Source organism: Heptranchias perlo, chromosome 20 (genome assembly GCF_035084215.1).
Source record: "Heptranchias perlo isolate sHepPer1 chromosome 20, sHepPer1.hap1, whole genome shotgun sequence".
Classification (NCBI taxonomy): domain Eukaryota; kingdom Metazoa; phylum Chordata; class Chondrichthyes; order Hexanchiformes; family Hexanchidae; genus Heptranchias; species Heptranchias perlo.
In genome coordinates, this window is record NC_090344.1 from 4,908,210 (window position 1) to 4,935,009 (window position 26,800).

General features: G+C 44.4%; 3 non-coding genes across 3 annotated transcripts; 1 reads left to right on the plus strand and 2 right to left on the minus strand.

Moving 5' to 3' along the window:
* Positions 1-1,867: 1,867 nt before the first annotated feature.
* Positions 1,868-1,952, plus strand: trnak-uuu (transfer RNA lysine (anticodon UUU)). Its single transcript is given in 2 exon segments — positions 1,868-1,904; positions 1,917-1,952. It is a non-coding gene; the product is annotated as a tRNA-Lys (tRNA).
* A 15,048-nt stretch (positions 1,953-17,000) lies between these two features.
* Positions 17,001-17,071, minus strand: trnag-gcc (transfer RNA glycine (anticodon GCC)). Its single transcript has one exon. It is a non-coding gene; the product is annotated as a tRNA-Gly (tRNA).
* Positions 17,072-19,417: 2,346 nt separating this feature from the next.
* On the minus strand, positions 19,418-19,499 carry trnas-gcu (transfer RNA serine (anticodon GCU)). The gene has a single exon. It is a non-coding gene; the product is annotated as a tRNA-Ser (tRNA).
* Positions 19,500-26,800: the final 7,301 nt, after the last annotated feature.

Here is a 26,800-nt window from a genome sequence, read left to right on the forward strand (position 1 = left end):
CACCAGAATGATACCGGGGCTAAAATAGTTAAGTTGTGCGGGACAGGTTGCACAGACAAGGTTTGTATTTCCTTGTGTATAGAAGATTAAGTGATGATGTCATCGAGTTGTTGAAGGTGATTAAATGAGCCAATGGTGTGTGTGTGAGCTGTGAGACAGCTTGAAATACCAATCCTCTCCACCACTGGGGACTGGGTCTTCCAACATGCAGGGATTTTCACTCTTGCAAGTTTCATCCACATTTTCCGCTCTTCATTTCTCCGACTTGTTTGCAGCGCCTTTCCCTTCAATTCAGGACTTAAAGGAAAAACTCGATTCTGCCGTCAATCTTCGGGTCACATGGTGAGATTTCAAATAATTGAAAACATCCCTTATCACTCTCAATATCGTCACCTACGCGTTTGACGAATGCAAAGCGGCTTCAATCGCGGTTTGGCTGCACAACTCGTTCAAAGATACTGTCGGTAATTGGAGGGTCTTTCAAGTCATGACACGAACATAACAGTTCGCACTGCTGTTTTCCGTAAGACGCTTCAGATTCATGGGGAATGATTTCGGTCTGGCGTTTAAATCCGTTCCCTCTTCACAAATCCACCTTTGAACCCGGGACTTTTAGCATTTTTGATAACCGATAGCAAACTGGTTTGTCCTGTACTGTACATTACTTTCTAAATATTACAGATAAGCGGAGCACTTGAGCTGTCACAGCTGTGACTTTGACTTTTCTCCCTCTCCTCTCGATCTCCCCGGCAACTACCACTAATCACAATCTTCTGTCTCACTTCTCCATCAGAAAGTTCCGAGTCTCGGTTTTTAAATGAAATAACGCCCATCTCTTCAATCAACGACAGCTCAGAGAGAGTTCCTTAGTTTCAGATCCCAATTTCCCCAAATCCTCAAAGTAGCATGAAAATAATTGTCCTTAAGTTAATAATAATAATATAATTAAAAGTTCTTATCGTCTGGGGTTTTGTTTCAGATTCCACGGCTTTCAAATGTCGCTGCGGATGTTTAACGAATCGCCTCTTGGCTGGAGGCTTCTGTGTGGGAAAGATCACGAAGCGATAATTGAGAGACCGAGGATGAAGCTGTTTGATGGGAGCACTGGTGACACAGACCGTGCGCGGCTCCAGTGGCGCAATCGGTCAGCCCGCGTCATTTCTATAATAATTATACCCTCGAGATTGTGAGCTCCAGCGCCATGTCAATAGTTGAACCTTCCAAACATTTTGACCAGAGTTCAAGGTACAACCGGTTCCACAACGCATCGACTTCTTCATGTCCCCATGTGGGCACTGAGGCTCCTCTGGCCTCCCGTCTTGCAATAGCAGGCGAGAGTTTATTTGTTTATGGGAGGGAGTGGGGGCAATTGGCGAGAGCTGAAATGGTAAAGCGGCCGGCACAACATCTTTAAATCTAAAGAACCAAAAACACAATTCTTCTTTCCGTGAAGCAGGTATTCATCGGTTTGAGGTGTCGTGTAGGGAAAATTCGGGAGGCAAATCTGCTGCCCGTTGTCACGGTGTAACGGGTGAAATTATTCAGCTTTCAATTGTTGATCGGCTGAAATGTCGAGAGGCATTTTCCAGCTCCCATGTGGAAAAAGTTTGGCTTTTGAGCCATTGGGTAAGGTGTTTTTTTTTAATTGCTGCTAACGAATGACAATACATTTTGTACAAACAAGAAGAATTGCAAAATCACGAGTTCACTGTCCATGTTTCTGACATCATGTTCAACAGAAACAAGGATTCTCCTCAACACGTTGCTGAAAATTGGAGAAAAGGGATCCTCACCCGAATTGGACATCTGCAGGGATAATTCTGAGTCCTACCATGAATCTGTATGATGGAAATTAATTAAGCAGCGAGCCTGGATAGCTCAGTCGGCAGAGCATCAGACTTTTAAAACCGGTAGTGATCTGAGGGTCCAGGGTTCGAGTCCCTGTTCAGGCTAAAACTTTTAAAACAGCTGGCAAGTTCTGCTTTTCCAGCGGACCGAAAGGAGCAAGAGTTGGCCATGCAGTCCCTCGAGCCTGCTTCGCCAATTTGATAAGGTAATCGCTGATCTTCGATCTCAACTCCACTTTCCCGACCTGTCCCCATATCCCTTGAGTTCCTTCGTGTCCAACATTCTATCCATCTCAGTTTTGAATCTATTCAATGGCTCAGCATCCACAGCCCTCTGGGGTCGAGAATTCCAATGGTTCACAACCTTCTCAGTGAACAATATATTCCTCATCTCTGCACTAAATGGCCGGCCCCTTATCTTGAGATTATGACCCTTAGTTTTAGACTCTCCAGCTAGGGGAAACAGCGTCCCAGCATTTAACCTGTCAAGCCCTCTAAGAATTTTATATGTTTCAATGAGATCACCTTATTATTGAAAACTGCAGAGAATATAGCCCATTCTACTCAATCTCTCCTCACAAGACAACCCTCTCATCCCAGGAATCAATCCAGTGAAGTTTTGTTGCACGCACTCTAAGGCAAGTGTATCGTTCCGCAGGTAAGGGATCAAAACTGTACACAGTACTCCAGATGCGGTCTCACCAAACCCTATATAATTACAGCAAGGCTTCCTTATCTTTGTAATCCAACCACCTCGCAATAAAGGGCAACATACCATTTGCTTTTCTAATTGCTTGCTGCACCTGCATGTTAACTTTCTGTGATCCGTGTGCAAGGACACGCAAATCCCTCTGAATACCAACATTTCGCAGTCTCTCACCTTTGAAAAGATATTCTGCTTTTCAATTCTTCCTACCAAAGTGAATAACCTCACATTTCCCCACGTTATAATTCATCTGCCAACTTCTCGCCCACTCACTTAACCTGTCTGTATCACTTTGCATCCTCTTTGCGTCCTCCTCACAGCTTACTTTCCCACCTAGTTTTGTATCGTCAGCAAACTTGGATACATTACACTCGGTCCCCTCATCTAAGTCATTAATATAGATTGTAAATATCTGAGGCCCAAGCACTGATATTCACGGCATCCCACTAGTTACAACCTGCCAACCCGAAAATGACCTGTTTATTCTGACTTTCTATTTTATGTACATCAACAAATCCTCAATCCATGTTAATATATTACCCACTATCCCATGAGCCCTAATCTTGTCTAACAAACTTTTGTGTGGCACCTTATCGATTACCTTTTGAAAATCCAAATATTCTATATCCACTGGTTCTCCCTTATCTACCCTGCTATCTACACCCTCATAACCTCTAACAGAGTAGTCAAACACGATTTCCCTTTCACAAAACCGTGTTGCATGTGCCTAATCATGTTATGATTTTCTAAGTGTCCTGTTATCAAGTCCCCAGTAATAGATTCTAACATTTTCCCTCCTACTATTCTCAGGCTAAATGGCTTGTCGTTCCCTGCTTCCTCTCTCCCTCCTTTCTTGAATAGCGGGGTTACTTGTGATACCTTCCAATCCATGGGGACCTTTCTAGAATCATCGGAACTCTGGAAGATAAAACCAATGCATCCACTATCTCTGCAGCCACCTCTTTTAAAACCCTGGATGTAGGCCACCAGGGCCAATGAATTTGTCAGCTTTTAGTCCCATTAATTCCTCCAGTACTTTTTCATTACTAATCTTAATTGCTTTAGGTTCCTCACTCTCATTAGAACTTTGGTTCCCCAATAGTTCTGGTATGATTTTTGTGTCTTCTACTATGACGACAGATACAAAATACTTGTTTAACGTCTCTGCCATTTCCTTATTCTCCAATATAAATTCTCCTGTCTCTGTCTCCAAGGACCCATGTTTACATACGCTAATCTCTTCCTTTAAACATTCGTAAGAACATAATAACATAAGAAATAGGAGCAGGAGTAGGCCAATCGGCCCCTCGAGCCTGCTCCGCCATTCAATAAGATCATGGCTGATCTGATCCTAACCTCAAATCTAAATTCATGTCCAATTTCCTGCCCGCTCCCCGTAACCCCTAATTCCCTTGTAGAAGCTCTTACATTTCATGTTTACATTTCCTGCTGGTTTATCCTCTTTCTATATTCTCCCATTTTAGCAATTTCTTGGTCATCCTTTGCTGATTTCCAAAACCCTCCTAATCCTCAGGCTTACTACTCTTTTTGGGAAGAATATAAGCCTCTTTTACCCGAATTCTATCATTAATTTCTCCACTTTTCCGGTGGTGTTTATAATCCTCAAGCAAATGTAATTTTGTTGAGAAATTATGAATTATTTCTTTAAATGTTCGCCATTGATTATCTACCATCATATTTTTAATCTAATTTCACAAACCATCTCAGCCAACTCACCCCTCATAACTCCGTTATTGGTTTTGTTTAAATTTAAGACCCTAGTTTCGGACTTAACAACATCATTCTCAAACTCAATCTGAAATTCTATCATATTCTGATCATTCTTCCCCAGAGGATCATTTACTTTCAGATTACTAATTAATCCTGTCTCATTACACAATATTAGATCTAAAATAGCCTGTTCCCTTGTTGGTTCCTCGACATATTGATCTAGAAAACTGGCTCGAATGCATTCCATCAACATAAGTCAGCTTATCTTGAGTTGCTAACATGATGTCAGCACGATGGCACGTATTATGACTGGAAGACAAGGCCAGATCTGCCAGGTGAATTAGATGTTTGCTGCAAACACGGAGAATTAATGAAACCAAGACTTCCCTGCAGAGCAAGGAGTTGGAAAGAAAGATGCTGGGCATTGAGAGGCGAAGGATTTTGTAGATAGCAGGATGAATGGACAAACGGATCTCAACTCCCTGCTTCTTTTCTACACTGATAAATCTCGACAAAAATCTCATCTCCGTGCTTCTTACAGATAATGAATGTCTGAATGCTCAAGAGATCGCTGATCCAAGCCAATTATCTCCACTCGCACTCTCCTTCCAATCTTGCACACGTTGCTTAGCTTTGAAATTATGCATTTTTTCACACTGGGATTCAATTTGAAGAAAACGATGCTGTGATCAGCTGGTGTTGTTCCGGAAATAGAGTAAAAGAAGATACATCAAAGGCGAATGATAACAGTGACTGTTCGAACACTGTGAGCTACATTTAAAGGTTCTTCATCATTTAAAGTGTCAGGCAGCAGATCTTTTCCAAATCATGACAGAAATGGCACGAAAATTTCATGCAGACTTTGATCAACGGCACGACTTTCGAACAGGAGACATTTTACAGAAGGCAAGAAAGTGCATTGTGTATCGCTCTTATGGGTTGTAAAATTGAAGAATGATGGGCTGCTGGCTGTTCAGGCAGGAGCGGTGAAATTACTCATGTTGATCAGGAGCGAGCTTTGTGCTCAGTCGGGGGAATTTGGTTGGTGCTATTTTGAACCACACCAGGAAAGTCAAGTTCCCTGATCGGGAATCAAACATGGTACCGCGGCGGCGAGAGCGCCGAATCCTCAGCACTAAACCACCAGCGAATCCGCTGCAATTTTCATTAAAGCAAACAGACCAACGTTGTCTTTCCGACTTGTCCCTTTGAAACTCACGTCACTTTCGCCCAGACAAGTTGCTCGCACAAAATGGAATTTACTGTTAGAACATGAAAGCCTTTTTCTGACAACGACAGCACCAAGTGCGGGTCGGCAGGTACATGAAATGGACAGTGAGGGGAAATATTACCACAAGCTGCTGGTGCAACTGTTTCCATTTCCAAAACGCACGCACCGAATCAGTGAAACTCCACGGAAATTTACAAGGCAACGCAGGGCTGTCATGTCTCACATGAAGCAACTGACACACACAAGATTCTGCCATCACCTGCCATCTCCTTCTGTTTCTGTCACTACTTTATCTCGAGCTTCCTCTGCACCTCCACATGCCGGTGAAGTAGATGTTCAAAGTAAATACAGAGACTTAACGAGAAAAAAACCTCAACTGGAAATGAGGAGAGGGGAAGAATGGTGCTGGGCATTGAGAGACGATGGATTTTGCAGATACCAGGATAAATTGACACAACGACCTCATCTCCCTGCTTCTTCGGATACTGAATATCTTAATGCTCAAGAGATGTTCACACTGCCCCAGGCCCGTTATCTCCAGTCGCATCTCCCACCAATCTTGCATATGTCGCTTCGCTCTGAAATTGTGCATTTTTTACACTGGGATTCCATTTGAAGAAAACATTGCTGTGATCAGCTTGTGTTGTTAAGGAGATGGAGCACAAGAAGATACATAAAAGTCCAATGATAACAGGGACTGTTCAGACACTGTGAGCTACAGTTAAAGGTCGGCAACATTTAAAGTGTCAGGTAACAGATCTTTTCCAAATCTTGACAGAAATGGCAAGAAAAAGGAACGCGGACTTTGATCAATGTCACGACTTTCAAATAGCAGACATTTTATACAAGGCAAGAAAGATTTGCAAGGATGTTGCCTGGACTGTAGAATTTTAGCCAAGAGGAAAGATTGGATAGGCTGGGGATGTTTTCTTTGGAACAGAAGAGGCTGAATGCAGATTTAATTGAGTTGTACAAAACTATGAGGGGCCTAGTGTGGATTGGAAGGACCCATTTCCCTTCACAGAGAGGATAGTAACCAGGGGCACAGATTTAAAGTGATTGGTAGGAGGATTAGTGTGGAGCTGAGGAGAAATTTTTTCGCCCAAGGGTTGCGGGGTCTGCAACTCACTGCCTGAAAGGATGGTAGAGGCGGACACCCTCATCGCATTTTAAGAGTACGTGGGTATGTACTTGAAGCGCTGTAAATTATAAGGCGACAGACCAAGAGCTGGACAGTGGGATTAAGCTGGACAGCTCTTTTTCGGCTGGCACAGACACGATGGGCCGAACGGTCTCTTTCTGTGCCGTAAATTCCTATGATTCTATGATTCTAATTAACAGTAAGCAGGATAGTTTCGGGGTCATGAGAACGCTACTGAAGAAAAATAACTGCTGGGAACCAAGCAATGTGTCCCTGTAAACCACAGACGAGGGAAGCTCCAGCTCCAGTGACAGGGATGGGTCACAACAGTGTATAAAAGTGAGCGGATACTGATGTAAGGGGCAGTCGGGACTGGAGACACCGGAGATCAAGCTCAGGGCGCCTGAGGTTCCATCCGGAGGGATCATCTCGTGTACACGGGGGACTTGCATGTTTACTCTGGTGCGGTAGAGGAAAGAGAATTTGCTCATATATTTCTTGATAAGGTATTAAAGTTGCTGACTCTCAGACTTGTTAATTAATAAGACAATGCATTAGTTAGAACCTTCCTCCCCTAAGTCTCTCTGCTCCTCTACTTTAAAACTTTGACCATTTAGTGTAGATTTCATCTCATTTTTCTTCCTCTCAAAATCTATCACCTCACATTTCTCTCCATTAAACTTCACCTGCCTGTTTCCGAACCTGTGGATGTCACAATGACGTCACTGACACTCCTCTTCACAGTTCCCCACGCTGCCAATTTTGGGGTCATCGAGAGATTTTCACCTTGTGTCCCACATACCCAAGCTCAGATCATTCTCTGTATTGAGAAGAGCAATGGTCCCAACACTGACCCTGGGGGACACCAATGTTTACATCCCTCCAGTCTGAAGAACATCCATTAACCACTACTCTCTGTTTTCTGCCCTTCACACAACTTCCTATCCACACTGCCCGATTCATTTTAATACCGTGAGTATTAATTTTATCAACAAGCCTCCTGTCCGGCATCTTATCAAACACTTTTTCACAATCCATCGACACAACATCCACTACATTCCCTTTAACGGTAGACTCGAGTTATCTCAAATAATCCATGTTGGCTATTCTTACTTAATGTGTTTATCCAACAAATGTTGAAATGTTTGCTCCACCTCATCTGGTTTCATCTGTTTCAAGCCACAACAGACAGGTCGAGTTTGCTCCTGGAGCTTAAGATAAATTATTTTTTTTAAATGATGCTTCAGACAATGGGGTCATCTGGGCTCAGACCCGCCCATTCGGTGCCGCAACTCACGCCCCTCACACACTCCGATTGGTTGGAGGACCAACTGTTCTCTCATCCCTCCAGTCAATTTACCATAAGACCATAAGATCATAAGAGATAGGAGCAGGAGTAGGCCATTCGGCCCCTCGAGCCTGCTCCGCCATTTAATGAGATCATGGCTGATCTGATGTTTACCTCAACTCCACTTACCCGCCCTTTCCCCAAATCCTTTGACTCCCTTGCGAATCAAAAATTTGTCGAACTCAGCCATGAATGTATTCAATGACTCAGCCTCCACAGCTTTTTGGGGTAAAGAATTCCAAAGATTCACAACCCTCTGGGAGAAGAAATTCCTCCTCATTTCCGTCTTAAACGGGCGACCACTTATTCTGAGACTATGCCCCCTGGTTTTAGATTCCCGCATGAGGGGTAACAACCTCTCAGTATCTACCCTGTCGAGTCCCCTCAGAATCTTGTCTGTTTCAATAAGATCTCCTCTCATTCTTCTCAACTCCAATGATTATAGACCCAACCTGAGCAATCTTTCCTCATAAGACAGCCCTTCCATACCCGGAATCAACCGAGTGAACCTTCTCTGAACTGCCTCCAATGCAAGTATACCCTTCCTTAAATAAGGTCACCAGAACTGTACGCAGTACTCCAGATGTGGTCTCACCAGCACCCTGTACAGTTGTAGCATGACTTCCCTGCTTTAACACTCCAACCCCCTAGAAATAAAGGCCAATATTCCGTTTGCCTTCCGGATTACCTGCTGCACTTGTATGTTGACTTTTTATGTTTCATGTACGAGTACACCCAGATCCTTCTGTACCGCAGCATTTTGCAGTATTTCTCCATTCAAATAATATTTTGCTTTTTTATTTTTCCTCCCAAAGTGCATGACTTCATATTTTCCCACATTATATTCAATCTACCAAATTTTTGCCCATCCGCTTAACCTGTCAATATCTCTTTACAGTCACTTTGTGTCCTTATCGCAACTTGCTTTTCCACCTATCTTTGTATCATCAACAAATTTGGCCACAAGACACACTGTTCCTTCATCCAAGCCATTATTATATACTGTAAAAAGTTGAGGCTCCAGCACTGATCGCTGTGGCACCCCACTCGTTACAGGAAATTGCAATAAATTCCTGCTGCTCCTTTTGGTCCGGATATCTCGTTAATCACCATGGCGGGATTAATGGAGAAACTGACGGTTCTGAGGTGCAGTTGGAAAATAAACATTAATTGAACCCGTCAGTTGCAACAATTAATAAAACGAAATTAATACAAGTTACCGAATAAAATATATTCTGGAGTTCACCAAAGTGTGTGTGTGGGGGGGGGGGGGGCTTCTATGCCGTGTGTTTGTGCCGGTTTAAATGGCACGAAGGGCTGGGCTTTCAGTTTATTTCATTATCCTTGATCCAAACGCGCTCTGCCTGCTTCACATGTTTTTGCTTTTCGTACAGATATTACGATAAGCGATGGCGGCTGTAGCACCCAGCATGCATCGCGGTAGAGATTGTGCACTATCTGAATCAGAGGAGCACAGTGCGCATGCGTATTAGTGACTCATGATAAGGCAGCGTGTCCTGAGCATGCGCGGTCAGTCGAGGCTGCGGGAGGAGCGCGTTCGGTGCAGGTGAGAGGATCGGAGCAAGAGGATCAATAAACCCCGGGGCCCGGGTCCGGGCTCAGGCCCAGGCTCAGGCTTCACAAACCCCGAGTGCGGCCCCAGACCCGAATATAAAACAGTGAACATTATCCCCCCTCACTACCCGCCGGTTTCCGGTTTCTCCCGTTTCGCTCCGGACCAACTCTCAACAAAAGGCCGCGGACCCGCGCCTGCGCGGTGTAAACTGGGAATTCCCAGGGAGCGTCTGTAAATGAAGTAGAAATAGTGATCGCTCAGGGAGCGTCTGTAAATGAAGGAGAAATAATGGTTGGTCAGGGAGCGTCTGTAAATGAAGGAGAAATGGTGATCGGTCAGGGAGTGTTTATAAATGAAGGAGAAATAATGGTGGGTCAGGGAGCGTCTGTAAATGAAGGAGAAATGGTGATCGGTCAGGGAGTGTCTATAAATGAAGGAGAAATAATGGTGGGTCAGGGAGCGTCTGTAAATGAACGAGAAATGGTGATCGGTCAGGGAGCGTCTGTAAATGAAGCAGGAATGGTGATCGGTCAGGGAGCGTCTGTAAATGAAGTAGAAATGCTGATCCGTCAGGGAGCGTCTGTAAATGAAGGAGAAATAATGGTGGGTCAGGGAGCGTCTGTAAATGAAGGAGAAATAGTGATCGGTCAGGGAGCGTCTAAAAATGAAGGAGAAATAACGATCTCGACACCTTTTGTCATCCAGAGATCTCCAGCTTTGGAGGCCGTTCCTTTCCTCCTCGTGGGAATCTGTCTGCTCTGTACTCAAACCAACTCCTCCTTGAAGGCCTCCCATTGTTCAATTACTGTTTTGTTGCCAATTTTTGATTCCAATCCACCTGGACAAGATCCCTTTTTAACTCACTAAAATTAGCCCTCCTCCAGTTAGGAATTTTCACATTTGACTGTCCCTTGTCCTTTTCCATAACTGTTCTAAACCTAATGAGATTATGATCACTGCTGCCCCACTGAAACATGCTCCACCTGTCCCACTTCATTCTCCACACCGAGCCCACTGCTGCACTCACATTCACTCTCTCACATTCACTCTGTCACAGTCACTCTCTCACGCTCACTCTCACATTCACTCTTTCACACTCTCTCACATTCACTCTTTCACACTCTCTCACATTCACTCTCTCACATTCACTCTTTCACACTCTCTCACATTCACTCTCTCACATTCACTCTCTCACATTCACTCTCTCACGCTCTCACCCTTTCACTCATGGTTCAGCACCACTGAAAGATGATGCGATGAGTTTGGATTTCAGCTCAGGGACGAGGGAGAGTGTGTGGGATGGGGATTTACAGCTTTGAGGAACAAGAGAGGAAAGAATGTTCCATAGAAACTAGAATTGTCTGTTCTAAATTTCTATCCTGTACTTACAGTGATAACTTTTATAAACTCCTTTTACAGGGTATTTGAAGGGGTGGATTTGCAGACAGGAAACTCAAACCAAAGACCACGTCAAGATCTGACAGAGTCACTCGATTCATCAGGACTTGAATATCATCGGCCTTTGAATGTGGAAGGAGAAATGTTTGTCTGTTCTGTCTTTGGGAAAAGATTTGAAACATCAGTGTGAGTGGAAAAGCACCGAGACACACACACCCGAGTGAGAGTGTTCCAGTGCACTGACTGTGGAAAGAGCTTTAACCAGTTCCAAAGCCTGAATAGACATCACACCATTCACATCGGGGAGAAACTGTACACGTGTTCTGTGTGTGGACGAGGCTTCGACTGATCGTCCAACCTGGAGAGACACAAGGACACCCGGACCACGGAGAAACCGTGGAAATGTGGGGACTGTGGGAAGGGATTCAATTATCCGTCACAGCTGGAAATTCATCGACGCAGACACACCGGGGAGAGGCCGTTCATCTGCTCCGTGTGTAAGAAGAGATTCACTGAGTCATCCCACCTGCTGACACACCAACGAGTTCACCCCGATGAGAGATCTTTTACATGCTCTGACTGTGGGAAGAGCTTTAAAAGCAGAAACAAACTTCTGAGACATCAGCACAGTGACACTGGGGAGAGGCCGTTCATCTGCTCAGTGTGTAAGAAGAGATTTACTCGTTCGTCCACCCTGCTGAGACACCAGCGAATTCACACTGGGGAGAGGCCATTCTCCTGTTCCGTGTGTAAGAAGAGATTCACTCAGTCATCCAACCTGCTGAAACACCAGCGAGTTCACACTGGGGAGAGGCCATTCTCCTGCTCCGTGTGTAAGAAGAGATTCACTCAGTCATCCACCCTGCTGATACACCAGCGAGTTCACACTGGGGAGAGGCCATTCTCCTGCTCTGTGTGTGGGAAGAGATTCACTGAGTCATCCAACCTGCTGAGACACCAGCGAGTTCACACTGATGAGAGACCTTTTAAATGTTCTGACTGTGGGAAGAGATATAAAAGCAAAAGGAATCTGCTGACACACCAACGTACTCACACTGGGGAGAGACTTTTTAAATGTTCTGACTGTGAGAAGGGCTTTAAAAGCACAAATGATCTGCTGAAACACCAACACACTCACACTGGGGAGAGACTGTTCACCTGCTCCGTGTGTGGGAAGGGATTCACTCAGTCATCACACGTGCTGAGACACCAGCGAGTTCACATATGACTGCAGGGGTTGGATTCTGCTGTTAATCCCATCCAGGACTGAACCATGTTCATTCTGACAGTTGGGGTTTGTTTCTTCTGATGTTAATAACCCCTATAACTGGGCTGGAGTTTAATATTCTGAATATCTGTAAAATAAATCAGCTTTATTTTAAACACTTTATTGTTGATTTTGGTCTTTCCCACCTGAGTGTTTAGCATCACCTGTCTGGAGCTCAGAAAGGACAATCTGCGGGGAGGATCGTCCGGTGGGAACAGAACTTCAGCCTGGACACAGTCCTTCAGGGCCACACTGAGAGGGGCAAACGGCACTTTGGTCTTTCTCGTCTCTCTTCACTGACAGTAAAGTCGCCGTGCGGGTTTATCTTGCGTGTAAGAAATGTGTCCCAGCCGCACTCTTTCATGGTTCAGATCTCCTCGGCACGGAACAGAAGGGTCCTTTCCAATGGAGTCAAGAAGGACAATGGTGAATGCTGGAAAAGTGCTGTCAAATCAGAGATTGGTGTAAAACTGTAATCGATTCCTGACTGGAAGTGAAACGGCAGGTTTAAGTCTCCAGTCTAAAAATAACTGGTATTTATTCTATGAAGATTTAAATTGTTTGTGTGACAGTCCTGAGTCCACCAATTAAGGCAGGCGAAAATAAACCCATTTAAAATCAATGGGTTAAAGCGTGCAATAAAATAGCAGAAGAGTTAATTCATAGGAGCCTGTTAACTGCTGGTACAATTGTACAACAGGCATTTGATCTGGAGGCAAAGAAGGACCTGCAGTGTGTTGCCAGAATTCCCTGTTTGATTGTTGTCTTTGTGTTGGACACCAGGATAATGAAAGATACACGACCCTGACCATCCACGGGGTGGGGGCGATCTCGACAGTTACTCTGGGATCACTCCTGCTGCGGAACTCCACCACTGACCCTGCTGAAGGTTGCAGGCTCAGGGAGTGGGGCCTCCAGGAGTGGACTGTAAGAAAGCTGGGTTTCGGTATCTTGACAAATATATGCCGAGGAACCAGAGGAAACCTTACATGTCAGTGTAGGTCTCGGGGTGAATGATTCCTGACTCCCAGAACTGTCTTACATTTAACCCAGATCGGATCAGGATCAATTCAGTTTACAGGAGAATTGGGACAAATATCACCCACAATCGATGGAGACACAAGCAGCCGTTAAAGAAGCTCAGAGATCTTTGGAAAAGAAGATGGTGCACAATTGTGGTAATAATAGTAAAAGATTTTCCAGCTACGTCATGAGTCAGAAGACCATTAAAGATGGTTTAGGTCCACTGAAAGACAGTTCAGGACAGATCCCTGGGCTATGGTACAGCTGTTAAATGAGTATTTCTCATCAGTCTACACTCCTGTGGATGATGCTCAGATTCCAGCTGTGGGATGTGCTGTCGACAATAGCATCATAAATATTAAAATAGAAAGGGATGTGATCTTGGATAAAATATGAAATCTCAAAATACTTTGTGCTCCGGGTCCAGATGATATCCACCCCCGGGTGTTTAAAGAGATGGGACGGGTGCTCTGTGAGCCCCTTGCCTGTATCTACAACTGCTCAATAGAGTCAGGGATTGTTCCCTGGGATTGGAAGGTAGCTCACGTCGTTCCCATTTTCATTAACGGGGACAAATCATAGCCAGGGAATGACAGGCCCATCAGTGTGACCTCGATCAGAGGGAAGATGCTTGAAGGGATCCTAAGAGATGCTATTTATTATCACGGGGAAAAAGAAGGAGCCATTAGAGATACTCAACACGGCTTCCGGGAAAGAAGGTCGTGTCTCAAAAACTTGCTTGAGTTTTTTGAAGAAGTTACCGGATTAGTGGATGAGGGTAATCCGATTCACATTGTCTATCTCAGGGGTGCGAAACTCATTTTCTATGGTGGGCCTGATCCGATATCCTGGCACTTGGCCTGGGCCACATTCAACAAAAGTTGTAAACTAGAAATAGATGAAGATGGACTATATTGGTGCTTGCTTGCATTTGGGTTTCATTTACTGCTACTGCGGCTCCCGATACCTGGCACCTCTTAGCTTGAACCATTGCATCAACATTTGGAGTAAATGACTGGGCTGAGGCCTGTCTTGGATAAAAACATGAGGACCACTTGTCATTACAGTACTTTGTGCCCCAAACACTAACCGTGGAAGTGAATTTCACAGTCTCACAACTCCCTACGTAAAGAAGTTGCTCTTGATCACTGCTCTATAACAGATAGCAGGGGTTAAGGGTCGCTACTCAGACTGTATAAGGTGGAATGAGGTGTTCCACAAGGGTCGGTTCTGGGACACTGTTCACAATTTACATAAACGATTTGGACTCGGGAATCGGAAGTACAATTTCAAAATTTACGGATGACACCAGATTAGCGGGGCGGGGGGCTGTGGGTGGGTGGGGTGGGGTATAGATAATATTGATGAAGATTGCGACCAAATACAAGAATACATCAATAAACTGGCAAAATGGGTGTATAATTAGCAAATGAATCTAAATGCAGATGCGGGTGAAGTGGAGCATTTTGGTAGAAAGAACAAGGAGGCCGCATGCTACTTGGACAATAAGAGTCTAAATGTCCTTGGTTCCAAAGAAAACAATCCCAGCCTATCCAATCTTTCATCATAGCTAAAATTCTCAACTCCTGGCAACGTCGCCGTAAATCTCCTCTGTACCCTTTAATATTCTCTCTCTCTCTCTCTCTGCCATTTGGGTCTCTTTCTCTCTGTCTGTGTAATTGACACAATGTTTATTCAGTGTACTGGGACGTACTGTTCTCCGTGACTGGCCTGTTTGAACAACAACGACACCTTTTGATTGGTGTGATGCTGTCCCAGCCTAATATAAGATATGCGATTTGAGAACCTTTCACTCATTCACCTGACGAAGGGGATAATCTCCGAAAGCTTGTGATTTTAAAATAAAATTGTTGGACTATAACCTGGTGTTGTAAGATTCCTTACATTTGTCCACCCCAGTCCATCACCGGCATCTCCACATCATGGCCCTCTCTCGAGCAATCACATCTTTCCCCTAATGTGGTGACCAGAACTGTACGCAGTACTCGAGCTGTGGCCTTACTAGTGTTTTATGTAGTTGTCAGATAACCTCCCTGCTATTATATCCTATGCCTAGGCTAATAAAGGAAAGTATCCCGAATGTCTTCTTAACCACCTTATCTACCTGTCCTGCTACCTTCAGTGATCTGTGGACATGCACTCCACGTTCCCGCTGTTCGTCTCCACCTCTCCGTATCCTCCCAAGCAATGTGGTTTCAGAGCAACTAATTCTGGAACGTCTCACTTGATAATACAAGTCATAAGTCGAAACCAATTTGGTAAAGGGAGACTAATATTGGTGACTGGAAATAGTTAGTGTACAACTTGATATTGCTGCACACCGGAATATAAAACGAGATTGGATGGACAGAAGAGGTCTGACAGGATGGCCGAGCAGTTGCCGGAGGCAGTGAACGTTTACACTGGCTGCACAGTGAGAGCGGCTCGTTGGTCTCGGGATATGATTCTCGCTTCGGGGATTTTATTGATTGATATGCGAGAGGTCCTGGGTTCAAATCGCGGACGAGCCCTGCTGTCTCGCTGCTTTTAGTGAAAAGTCTCCAATTGGCTTCTGACATCTTTCCAGTGTTGCTTTTGGTAGAATTGAATTACATCCAGAGAATGTTTGAGCTCCAGAGGACAGAGTTCGGAAGTTTGCATGTCACAACACAAGTGAAGTAAATAAAATGTCTCAAGATGATGAGGAGATTGAAGCTGACTGTGAATTTATCTCAATTCAGACGGTCTCATTGATATTGGATGATGGGATAGAGAGCCACATATCCAAGTTTGCTGATGACACCAAGATGGGCAGCATTGTAAGCAGAGTAGATAGAGGCATAAAATTACAGAGAGACAGTAATATAATAAATGAATGGGCAAAACTGTGGCAAATGGATTTGAATTGACGCAAGTGTGAGGTCATCCACTTTGGACCTAAAAAGGATAGATCAGAATACGTTCTAAATAGAGAAAAACTCGAAACTGTGGAGTTCCAAAAGGACATAGGGTCCATGTACATAGATCATTAAATATCATGGACAGGTACAGAAAATAATCGAAAAGGCTAATGGAATGCTGGCCTTTATATCTAGAGGACTAGACGACAAGGGGATAGACATTATGCTACAGCGATACAAACCTCTTGTTAGACCACACCTGGAGTACTGTGTTCATTTCTAGCACCGCATCTTAGGAAGGATATATTGGCCGTGAATGGAGTGCAGCGTAGATTTACTCGAATGATAGCTGGACTCCAAGGCTTAAATTACGAGGAGAGATTACACAAACTAGGGCTATATTCCCCGAAATTTAGTAGATTAAGGGCTGATTTGATCGAAGTTTTCAAGATATTAATGAGAACTGATGGGGTTGATGGAGAGAAACCATTTCCGCTGGTTGGGGAGTCCAGGATGGAGGGACAGGGCCGAAACATTAGAGTCAGGACTTTCAGGATTGAAGTTAGGAAATACTTCTATCAGCAAAAGGAGGTGGAAGTTTGAAAATCTTTTTCGCAAGCGGCAGTTGATGCGAGCTCAATTGTTGATTTTAAAGCTGAGATTGAAATTATTTTGTTAACCAAAGTTATCAAGAGATATGCGGCTCATGCCCATATATGGAGTTACGTCACAGATCAGCCATGATCTCATTGAATTGTGGAACAGGCTCGAGGTGCCCAAATGGCCCAATCCTGTTCCTCAGTTCCGCATGGTCCAGAATGCAAAAACTTGCTGCATTGGCCGGGAATCGAACCCGGGTCTCCCGCGTGGCAGGCGAGAATTCTACCCCTGAACCACCAATGCTCATAAAGGATGCCTTGCTTGTTTCCATTTGAAATGATCTCTGAACGAACATGCCGTTTGCCGTTGGGATGGCCGAGTGATTGAAGCGTTGGTCTCAAAATTCCAATGGTGTTTTTCTCCCTCGATTTGAATTCTGCTCGCAGCGTCACTGTTTAAAGATCTCTTCAATGCTGAAATAGAAAAATTGGAGTTAGTTGACCGCATTTATTTCTCGCTCAGCATGACAGATATTTCAGCGTGGCCGGTGCTTTTGATTGGGTGCCCAAACTTCTCTTGAAAGATTTCAAGACCCGAGAAGGAATCTCTCCCAATCTGTAACTTAAATTCTGCTAGTTTACAAGACCTGACATTTATACTCTTTATTTTCTTTTCGTGCATCTCTCTATCTCCCCCTGTCTCTGACTCTTGTCTCTCTGTGTTGTCCCCGATGTAATTCTGATCGAAACTGCAAAACCAGCAGAGAAGGGGAAAGAATAAAAAGATTGAGGCGGTTGGACAAGTAAAGGTGGAACTCAGCTGATAAATTCGGAGCTAATGTACCCACATTTATGTCTCTTCGCCCTCATAGTGAATGGAAGCAGCAATTTGAGTGAAGTATACTTATGGTAGAGTGTAAACTATGACGATGCCGAGACAGTTGACAATGTCGTTTCGGAGCAATTCGTTCTGTAAATTGTTACTTGAAAATACAAGTCGTACATTCAAAACGAATTTGATAAAGAGAGGCTAATATTGTCGATGTGAAATAATTCGTGTACAACCTGATGTTGCTCTACATCGTACATCGTACAAGAAAGCGAGATTGGAGGGACAGAGCGTTCTGAAAGGATGGTGGATCGGCTTCAAGGCAGCGAAATTTTACAGTGGCTGCACGGCTCTGTTGCCAGTTGGTCTTTGGGTCTGATTCTCGCTCAGGGAGTTTCACTGGTTCAAGTGCCGGATCAGCCCCGTGGTGTCCCCATTTTTGGTCAAAAATCACCAATTGGCTTCTCACAGCTTTTCAGCGGTTTTGACTTATCTCCAGCAGAGCATGTTTGAGCGCCAGAGGACAGAATGCAGAGGGTTTGTCCACGCAACACACTGAGACGAAATGAAGACAAGTTTTCTCGAAGTTGGACTGACTGAAGCCGGCAAACTAATTTATCCCAACTCAGGCGATCTCACGGGTACAGAATACAAAAGGTAAAGGATGCTGAATTGGACTGGAACCAAATCCCTGATTTCCCACCGGCAGGCGAAGATACTAACACTGAAATACTAATGCACACACAACTGCAGCCTGCACGTGTAGCGTTGGGTACATGTCCAGAACATGCAGTCTGGCAGAGTTCCCGTGATAACCCTACGCAGTCTGAACCACTGCCGTGCAGTTCCTGTAGGTTACGTAAGGAGTGGGTCAAACATAGCCGTGTAATTCAATGGGGGCTTGAAACCACCTCACATCGCCACTGTGAAATGCTCAAATAAATAAGAGCTGTAGTTACCAGGCAGTGTTTACTCCCTCAGAGCATAAAGGATAATCCAGCCCATTGTTCACCTAAAAGATTTCACGACATGAGACTGAATTTATTTTAACCTGTACTTTAAATTCTGCTCAATCACAGAATTTGGAGATTTATACTATTTTTCTTTGCATGCATCTCTCTATCTCTGTCTGTGTTTCTTCTTTCTCTCTATTTCCCCTGATGGACTTATCAGGCTTCCTTGAACGGCCAGGTCTGGAAACCCGGGATGGGACAAGGCTGTCGGATCTTCAGTCCAGTTGCTTTATTTCGACGGGATGAGCTTTGCTGTTTTTCGTCTCCGCTTTCGGAAAATATAAACCCAGATGGAAATTCCCCTCCTCGGGTCCGGTCACGGAAATGAACCCGACCTATCACTCGGTCTTAATATCTGTATTCTCTTTGCTTAAGATTAAAATTACGGGGCTACAGCTATTCTCAGGACACATTTTAGAAATTAACACATAACAGACGTATTCGGAAACGTGGGATTAAAGGGCAGGTGATAACCTGGGCACATAATTGGCTAAAGGGAAGGAGGCAGAGAGTAGTGGTGAACTTACAGCACATCCCTTTTAAACAGACACAGGCACGGAATGATCCGGACATAAATCATCATTATGGAACATAAGTTTTTCTTACGTTGACCATAAGATTTGCTCCTTTTTGCAATGACTCCGCTTTTCTCTTTGACACTTCGCGGCCATTCTCATTTCAACACGTTCGTGGAAGGAACTTTTGCTGATTTCAGCAAACAACGCAAAAACCTCTGCCCGCCTTTTCGAGAAGGATGGGACTTTAACCAGACCTGCTGAATGAGGGAAAGAAGACTTAAACACAATAACGACGAGGGTGGGATTCGAAGCCACGCGTGCAGAGCACAATGGATGAGCAGTCCATCGCCTTAACCTCTCGGCCACCTCGTCACATGAGGAAACCTGCGAAATCCCTTTTATTCAAAATGAAAATACTGGTTATGTTGCCAATCTGAAATAAAAACAGTAAATGTGGATATCCTCAGCAGGTCAGGCAGAATCTTTAGATATAGAAACAGAGTTAAAGTTTCAGGTCGATGACCATCACATGAGTATTACATCACACTCCTGACTTGCGGCTTGCAGATCGGAGAACAGCTTTGGAGAGTCACGAGGTGAGTCACTCACCGCAGAACATCCAGCCTCTGACCTGCTCTTACAGCCACAGTATTTATGTGGCTGGCCCAGTTAAGTTTCTGGTCAATGGTGATCCTCAGGATGTTACTCGGGGGGATTCGGCGATGGTAATGCCATGGTAATGGTAATCTCCCACAGAAGAGATTTACTGGAAAGATTCCAGGGATGAGGGTCTTTAGTTACATGGATAGACTGGAGAAGCTGAGGTTGTTCTCCTTCGAACAGAGACGGTTGCGAGGAGATTTGATAGAAGTATTCAAAATCATGAAGAGAGTAGATAGAGAGAAACTGATCCCGTTGGCGGAAGGGTCAAGGACCAGAGCACATAGATCTCAGGTCTTTGGCAAAAGAACCAAAGTTGAAGGAAAAACTTTTTTTATACAGCGAGTGGTTATGATGTGGAATGCACCGCCCGAGGGGGTCTTGGAGCCAAATTCAATCATGGCCTTCAAAAGGGAACTGGATAAGTATTTGAAAGGAAAAAATACAGGGTTCCAGGGAAAGGGCGGGGGAGTGGGTCTTGCTGGATTGCTCTTGCAGAGAGCCGGCAAGGACTCAATGTGCCGAATGGCCTCTTTCCGTGCTGTAACATTTCTATGATTCTATTCTATTTGTAGGAGGCGATGCAAAACGACCGGAGCGTGACGTCAATCGACCTGCTCATGTACATTCCCTGATAATAAATCCTAGTGTGAGGGAAAGAAGAAATTCATAATTATTGTACTTATTTTTTATCTTATGCTGACCACTAGAGATACTCGGTTTACCAGGGGACCATTGTGCACTTTGATTGATAATTCACAGAGATCACACTTTACACTCCCAACACCTCCGTGCAAGAAACAGTTTAGGTGCTAATTTGACTTTGCTGATTTGAGCAAACAGATGTTCGCCAGCAATGCGGAAAGGCACTTCTTAGAAAAGAAGGATTTTTGGTGAAGAGACCAAACTGAACAGCACCAGCAAATTCTTACAGCGGTGGAATTCGAACCTTGTAATTCAGAAACCAAATCTAACATTTTCGAAAACTAAGCCACTGTCCCACATGGCAATCGATTCGTTGCGGCTGAAAGATGTCATAGAGCTGAAACGTTACCTCTGGCTCTTTCTCCACAGGTTCTGCCTGACCTGCTGAATGTTTTCAGCATTTTCTGGTTTCATTTTTATGATTTCAGAATGGCTGTTTTCCTGAAAACACCCAATTTGACCCAAGGACGCAGCTCGCACTTCACTTTCCCCACGCGCTTTAAAGTCTGTCGTTTCCGAACAAAATCCCCTCCGCGCCGGACATTCAAAGGACCTTTCACTCACTGCCAACCTCCTGTAATCGACACTTTTTCACCACTGCCGCTCTTTGCATTTCTCCTCATTCCTTTTCAATCGGACATTTCCACAGACCTATTAAGATCAAGCGGAACATTTCCGATCTTCCTGCACCGCCCAGATTGCCAAAAGTGCACATTTCAGCCGTCATTCGCAGCGATGCAGCGCCGCCCGTCTCTCCCACACATCAACTGCTCGGGGAAAAGCTCCAACGACCATGGAAACAAAACCCAGTTCTTCAGTTAACGTCCCCCGTGTCACAAGATACCCCATGGAAATTTCACGGAGAAGTATGCCGCTGTCCTTCCGATTGCCAGCCCTGCTTTCTTCGTTCTTGTCTCTGGAGCAGTCTCGCAGGTGGGAATGTTTCAAGGCACAAATGAACATTGGTGCGAACGGGACATGTGCCCCCGAGTAACAGCGGTCGATGTGGAGCAAACTTAAAGACATAAGAATGTGAAAGTGAGTGTTAGAGTCGGTAAGGCCGCAGTAAAGTCTCAATGAAATGGACCATGATTGTGGAAGGAAAAAAGTCTGGAAGAAGCGGCGGGTCTGAATTTTGGATCTTTCAGCAGAGACACATGAGAGAACAAGGACAGGATACAGACAAAGGTGCTGGAGGCAGAAAGAAAAAGAACGAATTAAGAGGAATGAAAAGAGAGTGAAAGAAAGGATGGGATAGAAGGCGATGAAAGAAAGAAAGAAAGAAAGAGGGGAGAGAGAAAGACAACCGTGCAATACTCACCCGGCAAACGGGCGCTGCTCCCATTCGGCTGCACTTCGCCCCACTGACCCTCGTCCCATTCACAACATCCTACAATATACTGTCAATGCTGTGCAGTGAAACAGAGAGTTTCAAGGTATAAAGACACTCACACCGTCCTACGACACACTTTCAATACCTGTGCAGTGAGACAGCGAGTTTCAAGGTATAGAGACACTCACACACCGTCCTACGATACACTTTCAATACCTGTGCAGTGAGACAGTGAGTTTCAAGGTATAGAGACACTCACACACCGTCCTACGATACACTTTCAATACATGTGCAGTGAGACAGCGAGTTTCAAGGTATAGAGACACTCACACACAGTCATACGATACACTTTCAATACCTGTGCAGTGAGACAGCGAGTTTAAAGGTGTAGAGACACTCACACACCGTCCTACGATACACTTTCAATACCTGTGCAGAGAGACAAAGAGTTTAAAGGTACAAAGACATTGACACACCGTCCTACGATACACTTTCAATACATGTGCAGTGAGACAGCGAGTTTAAAGGTATAGAGACACTTACCTTTTTGTTCAAAAGTAGCACATCCCAGGAATAAGAGAGAGCGAGGGTCAGTTTCCCTCTCCTGATGGAGCTGAGGCTTGTCAGTCAAGAGTACCCTCCTCCCAGTATTGGCTGTGGAGGAAGTACTGTGTAGATTTAATGGAAGACCTTCAGCCTGACCGAGGTTCGGCTGACTGGCCAGTAATTATTCGATCTACACCTTTCTCCCTTTTTAAACAACGGTACATCTTTAGCAGTCCTCCAATCCTCCGGCATCACACCTGTAACCAGAGATGATTGGAAAATGATGGTCAGAGCATCCGTTATTTCCTTTCTTGCTTCTATTAACAACCTGGAATATATTTCATCCGGGCCTGGGGATTCAGGCGGAATGATTTGGGTACTTTCTATTTTCTGTTTGCAAAAGTTTGCACCGCAGGTCAAGATCACAAGTCTCGGTCAAAATTAGGACAACTTCCGGGTTTAAACCTCAAATCGTGAATTATACCACAACTCCAACGAGCCCAAAAACAAATAAATTAACGTGTTACAGACACATTCTATGAGAGGTCTGTCTGCACAATGAAAGGGCGTTTTTGATCAGTCATTCTGATATCCGTTTCCTCCTGAAACTTGAACAAATACAAATTCCACACTCTTATTTTGTCGTTTAATTCCACAAATTAGGTGAAAACAATAAATTACGGAAGGCACTGCTGGGAGTTGAACCCAGAATCGCCTGTTAAAAGACAAATACTTTAACCAACTAAGCCACAGCGCCACTTGATACCATTGTTCGCCCACCTCCTCTCACTAATATCTATCAGTGACACGTTACTGTTTGTTTGGGGTTCAGACCGTTTTATCTTTGTCTGTTTCGCTTGTCCGTTAACCTGTGCATCCCAATTTCGCCTGCATTTCTCTCTGTTCAACTTTGTGTGTCACTCAGTGCGTTGATACACGGATGATTATGTGTGCTTGTGTTTGTTACATTAAATAAATTAGGGGTTCAGACAATTCTCGCTCTGACATTGGACAACTATTGACCCAAACTTTGCAGCGAAGTGTTGTTTATTATGGTGCCGAAACTAAAAAATCGTAAGAGGTCCAAAAAGGGAAAAAGAGATAAACTTGTGAGGGAAAATATTGACAACAATCAAGGTTTTTACACGTATCTTAAGAGAAAGAAGGGTGACTAAGAGTAATGTGGGCCCCTTAAAGACAGATGGAGGTGATATTGTAATTGAAAATCAGGAAATGCCAGAGTTGCTAAATATTTACTTTTCATCGGTCTTCACAGAAATGGATGGAGCTAACATACCAGAGACACGAGGAAAACTGAAAATAAATCAAGGGGATTCGTATAAGTAAAATAATGGTAATGGAGATAATAATGAGACGAAAGATAGACAAATCTCCAGGACCTGATGGTTACCATCCCAGGGGACTAAGAGGAATCGGCGAGGAAATGGTACATGTTTTAGTCATGATCGTTCAAAAGCCTCTTGATTCAGGAATTGTTCCTTTGATTGAAACATTGTCAATCTCACTCCATTATTTAGGATGGGTAGGAGAGATAAAGTTAGAAATTAAAGACCCATTAGTCTGAAGTCTGTTGTGGGGGAGTTACCAGTATCTGTTATTAGGGAAATAATGACTGAACACTTGGATAAATATGAAGTCATCAGCGAGAGCCAGCATGGATTTGTAAAGGGTAAGTCAAGTCTAACAAAACTAGTTGAACTTTTTGAAGGTGTATCTAACGTGGTAGATAATGGAGTTTCCTTGGGTGTTATATAATATTCACTTCCAGATGCATTCGATAAGGTACCACATAAGAAGCTGTGAACAACAATGAGAGTGCGTAGAATTTAAGGCAACCTAATGAAATGGGTTCGGAGTTGGTTAGAAGGTGGGAGACAGAGAGCCGGAATAATAAGGTGTGTACTCAAATTGGCAGGATGTGATCAGTGCTGGGGCATTAGCTTTTGACTATATGTATAAATAACGTAGGTGAAGGTATAGGAAGCCGTATCGCCACGTTTGTCGCTAGCATCAAATTAGATAGCACAGTGAGTAGCGTTTCTGGGTGTATAAGGTTGTGGTGCAATCGGTCAGCCTGCGGTAATTAGAGGGTTCTAGAAATACCCAGGTTATGAATTCGAGTCGCACCTTGGATAGACAAACCTTCCAATCCGAGCATTTTGACCGGAGTTCAAGGTGCAACTGGCATGTTCCATAAGGTATCTACTTCTCAGTGTTCCTATGTCGGCACTTGTGGGTACTTGAGTTCCTCTGGCCGACCGTCTTGCAATAGCAGGTGCGAGTTTACTTGTTTATAAGGGAAGAGGGGGCGATTAGCGACAGCTGATAAAGCAAAGCGGTCTACACGAGGTCCTTAAATCTAAAGAACCAAACACACAAATCTTCTTTTCGTTGAGTGGATATTCGTCGATTGGAAGTTTCGTGTGAGGAAGATTTGGAAGGGAAATCTGCTGCCTGGTGTCACTGTGTAACGGGTGAAACTATTCAGTTTACAGATGTTAATACGCTGAAAGGTCGAGAGGTTATTTCCAACTCCCGTGTGGGACAAGTTTAGCTTTTGAGCCACTTGGTAAAGTGTTATTTTAATTGGTGCTAACGATTGATAAGACATTTGGCACAAACAAACAGAATTGTAAACTCACGAGTTCGCTCTCCACGTTTCTTACATCATGTTCAACAGGAACAAGGAATCCCCTCAACACGTCACTGAGAATTTTCAAAAAGGGATCCTCATCATAGTTCGACGTCAACGAGGGATAATTCATGGTACAGGAATCTGCATAATGGAAACTTTTCTAATCGCGATTCCGGGTAGCTCAATCGGAAGAACATCGGACTTTAAAAACCGATAATGATCTGAAGGTTCAAAGTCTGGTTCAGGCTGTAAATTTTAAAACAGCTGGCAAGTTCTGTCTTTGCAGCGAAGCAACAACTGCGGGACAGACGGTGCCTGCGATGTGCTGTCAAAGCTTCGGTGGTATCCTGTTTCCCAGGGATGGACAGAAATGCGCTTTCTTCGGCGGCATTCGCTTCTTTCCGCCAGCAACGTGTGATTGGAGAGAGCGGGGCCGGACAGGCGGCCTGAATGTTGTTGCTGTCGTGGCTTCACTCAATCCGGGAGCTGGGGAACATCGAAATCGAAAAACTGATGGATGCAGTGCTGTTCAGAACTGCAGTTATTAACCGAGGCAGCGCTGCAGGATTCTTTCATGATCTCTCACAAATCAACTGAAATCTGTCGCAATGTGCAGCTTGAGAGGTGCTTTCTGCACCGTTAGTGCAGGAAACGGGAGTGAGGGTGAGACACTGTCGGTAACTTTGTAATGCTTGAGTTTGTGTAGAACTGTACAGAGCTTCGATGAGGTGTTGTGTTTTTTTCATATTTAACTACAGAGTGAATTCTTGCTTCATTTATATTCACTAATTGTTGGTGGATAACGTTTTCAAAATGTTTCCGCTCGGTTTCGAACCGGAGTTATTTAGTGTGTTCGGCGTGCGTGATAATTACTGCACGACGAAAAGTTCACTGTGTAAATGCATATTGGCATAACTCAGATGATAGCTGCCGTCTACAAATGCTCTCAGTGCGAGAGCCGGGTCAGATTCCCGTTCAGGGAATTAAGTTTTACAAAATAGTTTACTGTATTAATTTCGCAAAACTCATTAAACTCTGTAAAAAAGACGAATACTCGTTCTAATCGCCATTAATCAACCAGGAACATTCTGTTTCAGACTGAAGGAAATCCTAACATTTTTTTAATCATTCATGGGATGTCAGCGTCGGTGGAAAGGCCAGCACTTATTGCCCAATCCTAATTGCCCTTGAGAAGATGGAGGTGATCCGTCTTCTTGAACCGCTGCAGTCCGTGTGGTGAAGGTTCTCCCACGGTGCTGCAATGTAGGGATTTCCAGGATTTTGCACAGTGACGATGAAGGAACGGCGATATATTTCCAAGTAACGATGGTGTGTGACTTGGAGGCGGCGTGCAGGTTGCGGTGTTCATATGTGCCTTCTGCCCTTGTCCTTCCAGGTGGTAGAGGTCGCGGGTTTGGGAGGTGCATCTTGTGGATGGTACACACTGCAGCCACGGTGCGCTGGTGGTGGAGGGAGTGAATGTTTAAGGTGGTGGATGATGTGCCAATCAAGTGGGCTGCTTTTTCCTGGGTTGTGTCGAGCCTCTTGAGTGTTGTTGGAGCTGCACACATCCAGGCAAGTGGAGAGTATTCCATCACACTCCTGACTTATGCCTTGTAGATGTTAGAAAGGTTTCGGGGAGTCACGAGTCTCCAGTGCAATCACATCTTTCCTGTAATGTGATGACCACAACTGCACGCAGTACTCAAGTTGTGGCCTAACTAATGTTTTATACAGTTCAAGCATAACCTCACTGCTATTACAGTCTATGCC